This window comes from Euphorbia lathyris, chromosome 1, assembly GCF_963576675.1.
Source record: "Euphorbia lathyris chromosome 1, ddEupLath1.1, whole genome shotgun sequence".
Lineage (NCBI taxonomy): Eukaryota > Viridiplantae > Streptophyta > Magnoliopsida > Malpighiales > Euphorbiaceae > Euphorbia > Euphorbia lathyris.
Window position 1 is genome coordinate 28,705,440 of NC_088910.1, and position 16,191 is coordinate 28,721,630.

Below are 16,191 nucleotides of genomic sequence, written 5' to 3' on the forward strand. Positions count from 1 at the left end.
TAGGTGGGTTATTAAGGCTCGTGGCACTGACTTCTTGGAGGCCAATCTCTTTCTTAGAAGTAAAGATCAATGGTCCTACTTTGATTTCGGGATGAACCCTATAACTAAAGATAGACGAGAATGGTTTATTATATATTTCATATAAATTGTAATACATAACAATTTAATTTTATATATTTTTTCATTCTAAAATTTTTAGAATTTTATATTTTTAGAATTGCAGAATTTTCTCAGATTCTAAATTTCTGAAATTTCAAATTTTTGGAATTCCATAATTTTCTGAAATTCTAAAATTCTTGAATTTCATAATTTTTAAAAATTCTGAAATTTTCTGGAATTACAGATTTTGGACATTCCAGAATTTTCTGAAATTTTAAATTTCTAAAATTTCAGATTTCTAAAATTTCAAATTTCCGGAATTCTAAAATTCTGAATTTTCTGAAATTCTAAAATTCTAGAATGTCATAATTTTCTAAAATTTTAGACTTTTAGAATTCGAAATTTTCTAAACTTCTACAATTTTTCAAAATTCAAGATTTTTAAAAATTTTGGAATTCGAAATTTCTGATTTCTGGAGCTTTAAATTTTGGGAATTCTAGACTCCATATATATATATATATATATATATATATAAAATTGTGGAGTACTGAGTGTTCGTTTTCTTTTCTTTTACATAATAAAATAGAATGAAAGAGTTAAAATTTAGATGAGTTGCATAAGTTCTTAGATGGTTTACAATAAACCACTAAATATTGAATTCATAAACCATTAAACTCATGTAACCATTATAGTCCATAAAAACTAGTTTACATAGGTTGGATGAATTGTGATAAGGTGAGTTATAATAACCAACCCAATTTTGAACACCTCTACAATCTAGCATGCGGTTAGTTTTATATAATAACAACATTTAACTTTTTTGTTTTTTTGTATGGAAACAATGGGGTTTTTAAAGCTTTTTTTTGAAACCCTGTTTATATATATTTGATATTGACAAAATTATCGTTCTAATTTTCAAACATATTTTTTTTAATATTATTCCTATTCTTATAACATTATTGCTCAAACAACAAAATTTTGTCTCATTCAATAAATTAATTGTTTTTTATTTTTATTTATTTATTTAGATTATTTTTACTAAATAAATTTTAAATATAATCATGTGATTTTCCCAATTTATAAATTGGTTCTTATGGGTTTTTTGGTGCTAAAAGATGACTATGATTTTCGCCGTTAGCCAAATTAATAACTTTTAGATTGAAACTGTCCGTTATGACCTTTGATAACCTCAAATTAGAAGATTCCAAAAATTAAATTTGTGTAGTATTACATTTATCATGAAACTATATATTCAATTTTCCAAAATCATAATTTTTTTTGTACCATTCTCTTCAAACATGCACTTTTTCTCTTCTAATACATAAATTACCTCAAATTAAAAAATTGAAAAATTAAAGTTGCTTAAATATCACCAATTCTTAAAGTTTTATATTTTGAGTTCATCAACCATCAAAACTAAAAGTGTTAACCTAAAAATTCCTAGTTTTACTAACGACGAGGACCCCATTCCTTTTTTTGCAACAAAAAAAAAAATCATATGCACCAATTTACAAATTGACAAAACCACATAAGTTATATTTGGAATTTGGTTGTTTTATTTTTATAATTTATTTATTGATTAATATTATACATTTTACATACTAACTAATGTGTCTCAATCTGAATAATATCACAATCAGGCTCAACAGATTCGAGTAAAATGAACAAACAATCAAGGAGGGGGGTGTATCGTGATGTTTGAGTCGGTAAGATTCTTAAAGAAAGTGATTTGACTTGAAAGCAAAGTGTTTGGTGGAAATGAGTATGTACCGTGATGTCTCATAGACGAGCTATTTATAGGCAGCTGAAATATACATGTTATGTACAACCTTTTTCACGTGTAAGTGTTTGATTGGCTCCTGAACCATGTCCTTTTCTTTTTTCTGTAATATACAACACATCATGAAGATTAGGAGCATACCTTTGTAATCTGAAGTTTCCATTGGTCCACATGTCCAGTTAGTTATGCTTTTTGCTTAAGGTACCTTATTGGTACACTTGCTTGTGAGGGTTCCATAGATCATATATAGTAGAAGTTACAGATTTGGAGTAAGTTGCTGTGAGGAATGCATCTCCCCAAAATTGCGAACAGCCACGGGACGAATTTCAACAGACTAAAATAATCCCAAGACGAACAAAATATGTAGATTTGAGACACGACTTGACCAAGCATGCATTTATTCAATCAAACCAATCAAAAGAATCTCAGAACATGTAAAAATGGTTCCTAACAAATGGAACAGCTAAATGGATCTGATACATGCTTTTTACAGTCAATACATATTATCTCTACGGCTAATGAACTCGAATCTATCAATAAATAAATGACATATTTAAGGGTACCTCTTGTAGCGCATATCTAGTTAATAACAGCGGAACAAATTGACTCTAACTCCGTATCACCAATCTAGAAGAATGCTACACCAAATGGGCAATCACCGTTGTTCCACGAACTAAGAACCTACATCGAGGACAGAGGTGGCGGGAGAAGAATTGTGAATTATGAATTAGGGATAAACTCATGTCTTAAGTTTAACATTGATATATATCTATTTATAGTTGGACTAAACCTAAACTCTAATCCTAACTCTATCTGATTAGGTTACGAGTGGGCTATAAATGGATCGGTAAATAGGTCAAGCTTGTTTACTTCATTACACACTTAGGCCCTTGACCTATCCAAAATTTGTGTGTTTGGCCTTGAGCTATTATTTGATTACATTTGGCCCCTCACCTATCCGAATTAGTAAAATTACACCCAAAATGGATGGAAAGTTAACTGATGTTGATTTTGTTACAACATAAACAATCTATTGTGGCATTAATGAAAGTTCCAAAACATTGTTGGGTATAAAACGATATTTTACATCCCAACCCATCTTCACCTTTCCGTCGTTTTCTGCAATTCCTTTTTTCTGGGGACTTCTCTTCTGCAAAAAGATTTATAGCACAAATTCAGATTTCAATTTATACAGTATTTGAACAAAGAATAGCAGCTCTATTTCTCATCTCAATAAAAACCTCATTTACATAGTATAATGAAACTGAGTATAATATGGTAAATCAAAGTGGAGAGTAAACAGAGACTGTAATGAGAATCAGAATGCAAAGAGAGTGAACGAAGAGTTAGCATCAAACATCAATCTTAACCTTAAATCAAATTAATTCCCCAAAAACAAGTTATTTAGCACCGAATTCATGTTTACTACCAAATACTAAACAAATTCATGTTCAAAATCAAAACTCAAATTTGAAGAAACTACAAATTACCTTTAATTAGCAACCAGCAAAATCAAAGTTGAATGGCAGCCCGCACAAGAAAGATAAAGGCAGACTGAAATCGCAACAGCAATCGAAAACTAGCAACAGCAATCGACAGATGAGAGCACGAAATAGAAGGGCAGACTGCACACGGAATAGGGTTCAAAGAGAAGACGCCGGGAAAGAAGGAAAAGGAATCATAGAAAAGAAAGACGACTAAAAGCCAAAATGGGTTGGGATGTAAAATATCTTTTTAGACTTAATAATATTTTGGAATTTTTAGGAATGTCACAATAGATTGTTTATGTGGTAACAAAATTAACATCAATTAACTTTTCATCAATTTTGGATGTGATTTTACTAATTCGGATGGATGAGGAGTTAAATATGATCAAATAATAGGTCAAAGACTAAATACACAAATTTTGGATAAGTCAAGGGTCGAATGGTGCGTTTTGCCTACTTCATTTATTCCTACAAGAACCAATTGAATTTAATTTGATCCATTAAATAAATAAATTTTTTATAAATAAATTTTAATCCTTCAATTTTATCCGAAATTTAAACCTAATTAATAACTAATTGATATAAAATAGAGGAGTGAAATTGTTTGTGTAAATATAGAAATGAAAAAGGTAATGATGAAAACAAAATTACAAATGAATAAAACTGTAGGAGCTTACAAGGTAGCAGAGCAGAGGAGGCAGCAGGAAGTTATGTAATCGGACGGCTAGGGTGAGAGTGGGACCAACTATATTTCCAGAAGTAATAAAAAAGAGAGAGGCAGCTTTATACGTAGAGACCTGTTTATTGCCTTTGCAGAGTCTGCTTCTGATTCTGGTTCATCTTTTTTCAATAATTTAATAAAATTTAATTTAAATTTGGGCTAATCAGCCAACGATCTTTGTAAAGCTGTTTTGCTTTTGGAAAGGATTATTTAAAGCTTCTATTCTTATTTTATTTGCTCTTTCTTCTTTTAAACAATATTACTTTTTCATCCACCCCTTTTTACATACCAATCTCTCCACTCTCCTATTAGATAAGTTATATGTATAAGAAGAAGCCTTAATGCTCCTCCAGCTCTTTAACTTGTTCAAATTGGTCATTTTATCCCTCCAACTCATCAAATGTTCTATTTATCCATTTAACTCCATAAAAATAATATTTCCTATCCCCTTAACTTGTCCAAATTAGTTATTTTACCCCTCCTCAACTCATCGAATGTTCTATTTACTCCCTTAACTTCATAAAAGTGGCATTTCTCACACCTTATGATCATATTTACCCCCTTAACTCCATAAAAGTAGGATTTCTTATCTCTTTATAGTGCAAAATTAATAGCACTTATTCAAATGAGTTTGAAAATATATATTTTTAATATCAGCTTTTTATTTTACCCCTCCTCAACTCATCTGCTGACTTCGTCTTGACTTTCTCTTATAGATTTTTAGTTCATGTTCTTATTACTTAACTTACTCAACATTGAACAAACACATTAGTACAATTAAATCAAATCACTTAAATTTAATTGTTTAATCATGGAATTAACTAAAATAATTTTGTCAAATCAAAATCATGTGGAAAGGTGTTTCAACAAACTCCCCCATTTTGATGTTGGCGAAAATCTTCAACACGGAACTCAGTGTTGAGCTCCCCCATGATAGTTGACCTTTTATACTCCTGAAAATATTCCCCCGTAAGGGTTGGATCTAATGACTTAGTTCAGCTCTAAACCTTCTAAGATCTAATCGAGTGAAACTAAGGCTTGAATCCACTGACTTAGTTCAATTCTAAACCTTCTAAGATTTAATCGAAATGAGTCTAAGGTCAGCTTTCAGAAGTAGGTCAATACTTGGAACATTTTTCCTTTACTCATTTTTAATACTTAGTCAAGTTCAAAGTTAAGGTAAGCTGAGTATATTAATTGGAACTTAGTAGTTTTGCTCAGTGGCCAAGTACTTGTATAATTTGTATGTTCACAAGTTTCAATTTATTTTGTTCAATGAGTAGTTATATGAGAAAGGTCAGCATTTAGCACAACTTATAAAGCATCATAGATAAAGGACAAGTATGTGAAAAGATGCTTGTATTGATAGTATTCAGCAATAAGAAAATATGTCAACAACAAAGTATCTAAACAAAATCAAGCTAACTAAGAATTCTATTTTCTAAGGTTGACTTGAATTTGTCTGGACTTGGATTTCGGTTGCTGACTAGGGTTTTGTTGCTGGGTTTGCTTGTCGGGGGCAGCAGAAGTTGAGCCGGGATGATATTTCTTTTGTTGAGTTCCTTCTGCTTGTTGCGTATCTTTCTCCCCCGTTTTGTCAGCATCACCGGGCTGAGGGGCAAAAGCATAAAACTGACCCCTCTGAACAGCACGAGTCAAGATAGCTGAATATTGTTGCATGTGACTCGTACTTTCTTTGAGACCATTGAAGACCTGGATGCCATCTACCATACTGGATGCGGGGATCTTAATATGAGTGCTGAGCATACTGAGTAGAAATTCAAGCGACTTCCCAATCCAAGTAACGGAGTCGGTCATCCGAGCATACGACTGATAATACATCTTGAGCATGGAGGCATCGTAGATATGACGCTGAGCGTTCAGATGTCGTACATGATCAAAAGTCGTTTTAGTGCAGAGTAGGATGTCGTTGGTCTTAGCCTGGTCAGTTTCCATATCCGCTCTGGTTAAGCTGAGTAGGCGCACAACTTCAGCTACTTGTTCAATTGTGCATTGAGAAGAGGGGGAAACGAGGTCTTGAGCTCCAGTTAGCTCAGCGGTCAGTTGGGTGAAATGCTGAGTGACTTCAGCAGAGGTTGCGAATGATGAGTGAACGGTAGATAGGGCATTGATTTTCCCTTCAATTGAGTCCATGTGATTTACCATCATAAGCTGAAGCTCCGCCAGCTTGACCATAAAATCTTGCTTGGGCTGCCGAGAGACCAAAGATGTCATAACGTTCATCAGCTCCTTCAGACCTTTGAGTTCGGTCAAAAGTTGCGTGATGGATGAGAGTTGAGTCGGCTCAGCAGGAGTGGACCCAGCAGCAGTGGTTTGAGACTGATCAATTGCTTGTAGAAGCATATGGGCTGAGTTGATGATTCGACGTCCTGACTTAGAGGCGTTGAGAAAGTTGTAGGAATCATGTTCAGTATGGTTCTGCGAAGTCTCAGGGGCCATTTCTTTGTCAGCAGCCGGGATATTGATATTGGGTTACTGACCAAAAGTAGAAGTGCCAGCTTGGTTATGAGCAGCATCCTTATTTTGAACGCCAGCAGCAGGAGCTGACTGGCTGACTATCTGCTCGGTAGGAGTTGGAAGTGTTTGCTCAGCAGAAGTATTGACTTGCTCAGTGTCAACTTGAGTGGAGACTTGTAATTGAGTTTGAGGTAACTCAAGGTTGTCTTTAGCAGGATTTCCCAATACTTGCTCGTTGAATTGAGCAGTAGGGACTTCGAGCACTTGCTCAGTGGAAGGTGGAGCAGTAGTGTCCGTAAAAACTTGACCCTTGAGAATTTCTGGTCGGCTTGTTCCTCAGTTTGAGAAACAGAGGCTTGCTTTTCCTGAACCTGACTTGGAGGGGGTTCTGTGATGTTGGTGAAGAAGTTGAATTGTAGCCCAATTAGGTCAGTAATAGGGTCCCTCAGCAGAGATTCATCCAAGATGTCTATGAGGTTAGGCTTCTGTGCCTTCCGCTTGAACCGCTTTTCCATGCTTCCCTTATGATTTTTGGTTGGAGGAGAAAGGACAGCAGAGAAAGGTTCTGGGGACTCAGGAGAGGAGTTGATTCCAAAGTCAGCATAAAGGTCCTCAACAACCTTGTTCTTCACTAGAGACTTAGCTCCTTGTTCAACAGCGTGCTCAGCAGCAGCTGTGTTACTGGGCTCAGCAGACTTAGACTTGTCAGCTTCAGGCTGTTCCTCAGTACAACCTAGCTCTTCCTCCTGACTATAAGGAGTCTTTTCCAGATCAATTCCCTGAGCTCATAAGAAATGTGAATCCTTTGAGATGACGAATTCGAGTGGAGCAGCATCCAATAGCATCATCCCAGAGGTTTTCTTCCTCTTTAGGGGTTGCTCAGGTGTCTCCTCATTTTCTTCCTTAGGCTCAGCTCTTTTCTTCTTTCTTTCAGCTGACTCTGGTTTCTTTTGAGCTGACTCAGCAGGAGCAGCTTTCATCTCACCCACCACCAGCCTGATCTTCTTCACAGATTTATTGATGTATTTGGCTTTTGGTGTTGAGGATGGGTTAGCTTTCCTCTTATTGTCCTTCTTGGGTAGCTCAGCAGGTGCTTCTTCAACCATAATTTCCTTTCCTTTCTTAGATTTGAAAGGAAGGCTGTGAGCTACCCCGAACAAGATTCCAGAGGTGATTTTAATGCCTTCTACATCAATTTCCCTCTTTAAGCTGATCTTATGATCCTGAAGAATTTTGGTGATGAGAGAATCCATCCTGAGGATCCCGGTGCTGCGTTGGAAAGCCCCAATAAGAAAGACGGGCATGTTGAGTGGTTGGTACTTGAGCATATGCCAGATAAAGCATTGTTCAAAGTTAGATGCGGAGGAGGTAGCTTTGACCTTTGGGAAAAGGTAGTTGGTCAGTATGTAGTGTGTTTGTCTTTGAGGCTGACCCAAATTAGTACTGGAGACTTCACCAACATGGTTCTTGGGTTTACAGAACTCAGCCTCGTACTCAACATGCTTATAATCATTAGTGCATCGTAGTTCTGCACCTTCTTCTTTCAGATCTAGCAATATAGCAAGATAAGAAGGGGTGATAGTGATCTCCTTGTTCTTGACCTGAGTCACCATATAGTCGACGTCATCGTCAGCTACTTTCAGGTTTGCGTAGAATTCCTTCACTAGTTGTGGGTAGGTTGTTCCAAGGAGAGAGAGGAGGGTAGTCCATCCGTTCTTTGAGATCCACTCGCAGAAGGGTTTCTCAGCTTCGATTAAGCTTTTAGAGAACCATCGGGAATGGAAGACGTTGAGGTTCTTGATACTGCTGAAGACTAGAAAGAACTTCCTTTCCTTTGGTTTCTTGTTCTTCTTCTCCTTCTTATTCTTTGAAGGAGTTGATTGCTCAGTACGGGGGTTTTCACCGAGGATGCTGACCTCGGCCATAGGCTGGTCCAGCTGACCATGGGTTTGTTGTTTGGACTCGTAGGAAGATGTTTCTTGATACTCCTGCTCAACTAGATAAGGAGGATTAATGTCGGAGCGGTTGTCATCGTATTGGTCACTGGAATTGTTCTGGGAATCGTTAGACATCGTGTTCTTGGGAAGTTCTTAAGAAACTCATAAAAATTGGGAATTTGAGAGAGAGATCGAGTGCGAAATTTATCAAGCGTAAGGTGAATAGTGAGAAATCGTCTACTATTTATAGCCGGTGCGTGTTGATCTGATAGGTCAGAGTTACGGTGGAATTTGAATCAATTAACGGCATTTAACTTTGACATTAATGACACATTCGGCGTATAGTTTTCTAATTATTACGCTTACATCACCCTAGGTAGCTACTTAAATACGCGTGCAAGCATTAATTGTTCAAGTTATTTAACTCAGCATTTAAGATACTAAACGTTTGAAGTTCTGAGTGTATAGTTTAGTGTAGAAGGGATACTCAGCATGTGTAGTAACTTAACATCTACCAATCACTCAATATGTATAGCAACTCAGCATATAGTGATTTCATATCATTCATATTTGCTCAGCATATGACAGTTACTCAACATGTGATAATCACTCGGCATATTATAATCACTCAACATTCATTTTACTCAGAAATTTATTGAAGAGGATTAGACATACCGATAGCTTCCCTTAATATGCTGAACTGCTCACGAGCCAATGGCTTCATGAAGATATCTGCAAACTGTTCATCTATTGGAACATAGGTCAGCTTGATCTCACCTTTGAGTACATGATCTCTGATGAAGTGATGTCTAATGCTGACATGCTTCATCCTGTTGTGCTGGATTGGATTCTTTGACAAGTCAATGGCACTTTTGTTGTCACATTTGACTTCAATTGTTTTAGTCTGAACTCCATGGTCATCCATCTGTTGCTTGATCCACAAGACTTGAGCAACACAGCTTCCAGCAGCAATGTACTCAGCTTCAGTTGTTGACAAGGCAACTGACGACTGCTTCTTACTAAACCAAGATATTAGACAGCTTCCAAGAAAATGACATCCTCCTGAAGTACTTTTCCGCTCAAGCTTGTCTCGTCCATAGTCAGCGTCAGTGTATCCAATGAGTGTGAAATTATTTGTATTAGGATACCATAAACCTGCATTCATTGAGCTTTGCAAATATCTAAGGATTCTTTTTACAGCTATGTAATGAGATTCCTTGGGGTCAGCTTGATATCTTGAACAATAACATACTGAGTACTGTATATTTGGCCTACTTGCCGTTAGATAGAGTAGAGAGCCTATCATACCTGGGTACAACTTGCTGTCTACTGACTTACCTTTTTTGTCAGCACAAAGTACAGTGTCAGTACCCATTGAGGTAGATATTGGCTTACAATTTTCCATTTTGAATTTCTTCAATATCTCATTGGCATACATAGTCTGGGTGATAAAGATGCCGTTTTTGCCTTGTTTGATTTGAAGTCCAATGAAGAAGTTGAGTTCTCCCATCATAGACATCTCAAACTCAGTTTGCATTTGCTTGCTAAATTCCTTGCACATTGACTCATTAGTAGCACCAAAAATAATATCATCAACATATATTTGTGCCAACAGGGTATCTTTACCCTTTTTCTTAATGAATAGGGTTGTGTCGGCTTTTCCTTTGACATAGTTTCTGGTCAGCAAGAAGCTGGTCAGCCTTTCGTACCAAGCACGTGGTGCTTGCTTCAGGCCGTACAAAGCCTTTTTGAGTTTATAAACATGGTTTGGGAACTTTGGATCCTCAAACCCTGGAGGCTGACTAACATAAACCTCTTCATTTATAACGCCATTAAGAAATGCACTTTTGACATCCATTTGGAACAATTTAAAATTCATAAAGCTAGCATATGCACACAATATTCTTATAGCTTCTAATCTAGCTACAGGGGCAAAGGTCTCACCATAGTCAATACCTTCCTGCTGACTGTAACCTTGAGCTACAAGTTTGGCTTTGTTCTTGACTACGTTTCCTTGTTCATCTAGCTTATTACGAAATACTCATTTTGTTCCTATGGTCCTTTGATTCCTTTGTTTAGGCACTAAATCCCATACTTCGTTTCTTTTGAATTGATCGAGCTCCTCTTGCATCGTATTTATCCAGAATTCATCGTTCTCAGCTTCTGAAAAGTTTCTTAGTTCAAGAACTGACACGAAGGCTACGTTGCTGAGATATCTCCTGAGTTGATTTCTGGTCATCAGGGTGTTCTCAGCGGCATCAAGAATGCTACTTTCAGAGTGTCCTCTTGGAACCTTGATCTCTTTTGGAAATGTAGTGTCTTCAGGGGTAGGTGTTTCGACAAACTCTGCAAGATTATACTGGTCAACAAAGATAATTTGAGGTTCGTTTTTACCTTTGATCAGCCCTTGAGGTAGTGACTCAGCGGCTCCATTTTGGTCAGCGGAAGCTGAACATGGGTCATCTTCGATAGGCTGACTTATCTTCCCTGCAGGGTCAGTTTCATCGAACTCAATATATACAGACTCTTCTAAGACCTGAGTTCGTTTATTAAACACCTTATATGCTTTACTGTTTGTTGAGTAGCCTAAAAAGATAGCTTCACCGGCTTTTGAATCAAACTTAGCAAGGTTGTCTTTAGTATTTAGAATAAAACATTTGTAACCAAAGGCACAAAAATATCCAATGTTGGGTTTTTGTCCTTTCCAAAGTTCATAGGGGGTTTTCTTAAGTATAGGTCTGACTAGAGCCCTATTGAGTATATAGCAAGCTGTGTTGACAGCTTCACCCCAGAAATACTTTGGAAGCCTATTCTCACTCAGCATTATCCTAGCTATCTCGACTAAGGTTTTGTTCTTCCTCTCAACTACCCCATTTTGTTGAGGAGTTCTAGGAGCAGAAAAATTGTGGTCAATGCCGCTGACTTCACAGAATTCATCAAATTGTTGATTTTTGAATTCTCCGCCATTATCACTTCGGATGTAAGCTAATTTTAGGTCTTTATCATTTTCAAGTTTTCTAACCAATGTTGAGAACATATCAAACGCTTCATCCTTGCTGCTCAGCAGGATGACCCAAGTGTACCGAGAGAAGTCATCTACAATGACCAAGGAAAATGTCTTACCACCCAAGCTCAGCGACTGGACTAGTCCGAAAAGATCCAAGTGTAGTAACTCTAATGGACGCTTGGTTGAGACTACATTTTTACTTTGAAAAGATTTCTTAGTTTGTTTTCCTTGCTGACAAGCATTGCATAATTGATCCTTTTCAAACCTGAGTTTGGGCAATCCCTCAACTAATTGCTTTCTTGCTAATTTGGCAAGGAGATCCATGCTTACATGACCAAGTCTCCTATGCCATAGTCGGGAATTATCTTCCTTTGACACTAAGCATATATTCTTTGAAAACTTCTTTTCCAAGTTTAGCATGAAAACGTTGTCAACACAAGGTGCAGTTAAAATCAACTCATTTGTTTTACCTTCGAGTATTTTACACTCAGTGGCATCGAATACAACCTTTCTACCGCTGTCACACAGCTGAGCTACGCTCAGTAGGTTATATTCAAGTCCTCTAACTAGGGAGACTGACTCAATAGTAGGATTACCTCCAACAGTACCTGACCCTACTATCTTACCCTTTTTATTGTCTCCAAAACTTACATTTCCTCCTCGTTTATGCACAAGTGTGATGAACTGAGTTTCATCACCAGTCATATGCCTTGAGCATGCGCTGTTAATGTACCATAGCTTTGACTTCTCAGCACACCTCAGGCTCACCTGCAATGTAACTAGTTATCTTTAGGTACCCAAGTCTTTTTGGGTCCTTGTTTGTTAGAGTCAACAGGTGATGTATCATACTTAATTTTGTGACTGCATACATTTATAGTGTTGCCATTTTTCCCACAAAAGTCACAATAAACTTCCCTTTGGGGATATTTCCATTTTTGGTCAGCACGTTGCTGCTGAGCATGCCAACACACCTTTGTGGTGTGTCCTTTCTTTCCACAACATTCATATTGACCATACTGCTGAGTATTCCATCTTTGCCGACTAGTACTTGAATACTCAGCTTTTGGATAGAACCTTTTATTTGCCGATGAACTCAGCTGGTTCTGTATGGATGTGATGTCCTTTCTCAGCTTCTTAGAATATGATTAGACTTCAGAGACAAACCTATGCATGATTTTTAAGTTTTCATCTTGCCTGGTATTGTCCTGGAGGAGATGTCGGAGATCACTTAGATTGACCTCCTCAATCTCATCACATCGCCTGCTGAGTGCTTGTATTTTTTTGTTACACTTTTTGATAAGTGTATAGAGGTCACTCAGGGCATTAATCATTTCATTTCTGAGCAAAGGTAGAGATATTACCTCAGTTGTGTGTTCCTCATGGTCAGATTCAACGGAGAGGTCAGCTTGCTCAAAATGACAGAGGCCAGCAGACTCGTCAGCCATAAAACAGATGTTGGCTGACTCAGTGGCATCAACTTCTGATGATGTTGACTCATCACTATCGCTCCAGGTTGCCACCATTGCCTTTCTACTGCTCTTCTTATCTTTCTTCAAGGTAGGACAGCTTGACTTAATATGTCCAGCTTGATGACATTCAAAGCAGGTGACTGGTTTTGAGCTGTCTTTCTTGTGTCTACTGTCACTTGACTCAGCTTTGTATTTGTCATTCCTTTTGAATGGCCTTTTGCTGTATTTGTTATTTTTTCGAAACAACTTTTTCATTTTTCTAGTGAACATGGCCATTTCCTCATCATTTGATGAGTCAGCTTCCGTTGAGTCGGCTTTCATGACAAGAGATTTTTGCTTCTTGTCTTCAGACCTTTCCTTTACTTCGAAATTCTTCATTGAAATCTCGTGGGTCAGCAGAGATCCAATGAGTTCATCATATTTATAGGTAGTCAGGTCCTGAGCTTCTTCGACAACTGTCTTCTTAGCCTGCCAGCTTTTGGGAAGACTTCTTAGAATCTTCTTCACCTGTTCTTCTTCAGTGAAGTTCTTGCCGAGTCTCTTAAGCTCATTGATTATGTTAGTGAATCTTGCATTCATTTCAGAGATGTCTTCATTGTCATTCATCTCGAATAGCTCGTACGGCCGCATATGTTGATTCACCTTGGACTCTTTAACCTTGCTGGTTCCTTCATAGGTTACCTCCAGCTTTTTCCAGATTTCTTGTCATGACTCACAACCTGAAATCTTATTGTATTCCAGAGCATCTAAAGCACAGTGAAGCATGTTTATAGCCAAAGCATTATTTTGCAATTTCTTGAGGTCATCTTCTCACCATTTGGCCTCGCTTTTGACAGTTTTTACACAATCAATAATTTAATAGGGAACAAAAGGGCCTTGGACTATAGCTTGCCATGCACTCATATTTGTTGCCTGAATGAAGTTTTTCATCATGTTCTTCCAAAACGTATAGTTTGACCCGAAGAACAGCGGAGGCCGACTAATAGATAATCCCTCAGGGAGTATCTGAGTTGTTTGATTTCCTGGAAGGAAACGTGTGTTGTTCTCAGCCATTACAGGGATCAGCTCAAAATAGTTTTATCTTGAATAGTGAACTGTTAGGCTCTGATACCACTTGTTGGTCCCGTGTAACGTAGTAGAGTTAGTTCCAAGGGTGGGGGGGGGGGGTAGGAACTATTTCAACTTTTTATTATAATGCTGACTTAATTTAAGATTTGATGTTTTAACTCAGTTTTAGGTCAGCACGGCTGAGTGTGGTGTGAGACAACTTTAGACAGACACTGACTAGAGCTGTTTCAATCGTGAGTTTGAAAGTAACACTTAAGTCAGTTTCCAACTCAGCACTCAGATTACTCAGCTTCAGCGTGTACAAATTATTTTACTGAGTAATGTTAAGCAAGCAAAACATACATACATACATGCATACATACATATATATATATATATATATCAAGAGAAATGGCTAGAAGTTACTCAGCAGACTTATCCTGGTTCGGCCTCTCTGCCTACGTCCAGTCCCCGTTATCCTTCCGAGCTTTTTCAATCCTTTACTGAGCTCTTTAAAGGTAGAGCACAAACCTTTTACAATAGCAATTGAGTATGCAAGAGTACCGTCCTCTATTCGTCTACTCAATCCTATCTACCACTGAATACTATAACCGAGTACTCAGCTTCTCTCTCTACCACTAAGTACTATAACCGAGTACTCAGCTTCTCTAACCTTTTACAGATGATACAAGATTTGTTCTCACTTAGTGAAGAACACTTTAGATGAATAAAATCACTCTAGACTTTTACACAAAAATAGGAGTTGGTGTAAGAGCTTGCTTTTTCTTTTCAGACAGCTTCTATTTTGGATTTTGCAAATGAATTGAATTAATGAAGATTTGCTTGTCTGTCTTATATGTGATCCAAGTGATGAATTGGCCTTTTTATAGTGATCTTTGAGGCGCCAATGATTTGAATCCCGACATAGACGTTGTGGGGAAACAGTCTTCATTCGTCATCACTTGGTCAGCACTCAGTGCTGCAGGCCAATCCTGTCTTCTGTTTTCGTCAGGAGCCAGGTTTGCCAGGTTTGTCTTCTAGTAAATGTCAGATGGTCCATGCCCTTTCTCGAAAAAGTCTTCCAGACAAATTTCCGAGACTTCTGATTATTTCAGAAAATTGTCAGACCTTGTCTTCCAAGTTGACGGATCATTGACGCTGACCTGACGACTACTCGGCTTGATTCAGCGGCTTCGCCTTCAAGCTTTTCTGAAGAAGACATTTCTTTCGCTAAGCTGAGTTACATTTTACTCAGCTTCTTGCATCTGCTGACTTCGTCTTGACTTTCTCTTAAAGATTTTTAGTTCCTGTTCTTATTACTTAACTTACTCAACATTGAACAAACACATTAGTACAATTAAATCAATGCACTTAAATTTAATTGTTTAATCATGGGATTAACTTAAATAATTTTGTCAAATCAAAATCATGTGGAAAGGTGTTTCAAAAGTTAATCCCTATACAGGAAGGAAAATCATCTCCTCTACACCCCAATACACCACCTTCTAGAAAGGGATGTTATGTATCAACCACCTTCAGGAAAAATTAATCGTGTTAGGCAGGAAAAAGGACGATTTGACTTCGCGAAATGAGGATTAGCGAAGCATGCGAATGTAAATGTGCATGGAAGAGGATGATTTTACCTAGCGAATCGATGTTTTCGCGAAGTCCGCGAGGTCTAAAACGTGACGATCTATGTCGCATATCGATGCTTTTGCGAAGTCTGCGAGTGAAATCATGAACTTTTCTACTCACAGACTTAGCGAAATAATCGATTCACTAAGTAGATCGTCACATTTCAGGCTCTTTCTCATCGCAAATCTTCACGAAATCATCGACTACGCGAAGTGATTTTATGGAAAACGTAGAGAAAACAGTAGATACTTACATTTTTCGCGCCTTCACCTTTAAAAGCGATAATAACAATATGATAAACTAGGGAAAACAATGGAAATAACATAGAATAACCATTTCTTTAATGGTAACAAGAAGAAAGAAACCAAGGAACGAGCAAGAACAAGAAGATGAAGAACCATGGCTTCGTTTTTTAGGATTATGAAGATGAAGAATCAAGAGATGAAGAGAGGAAAAAGAGAAATACAGGGTGATTTGGAGAAATGGTAATCAGCTAACAACTTTTTTTTTTATAAATAAAAAAGTCTATCA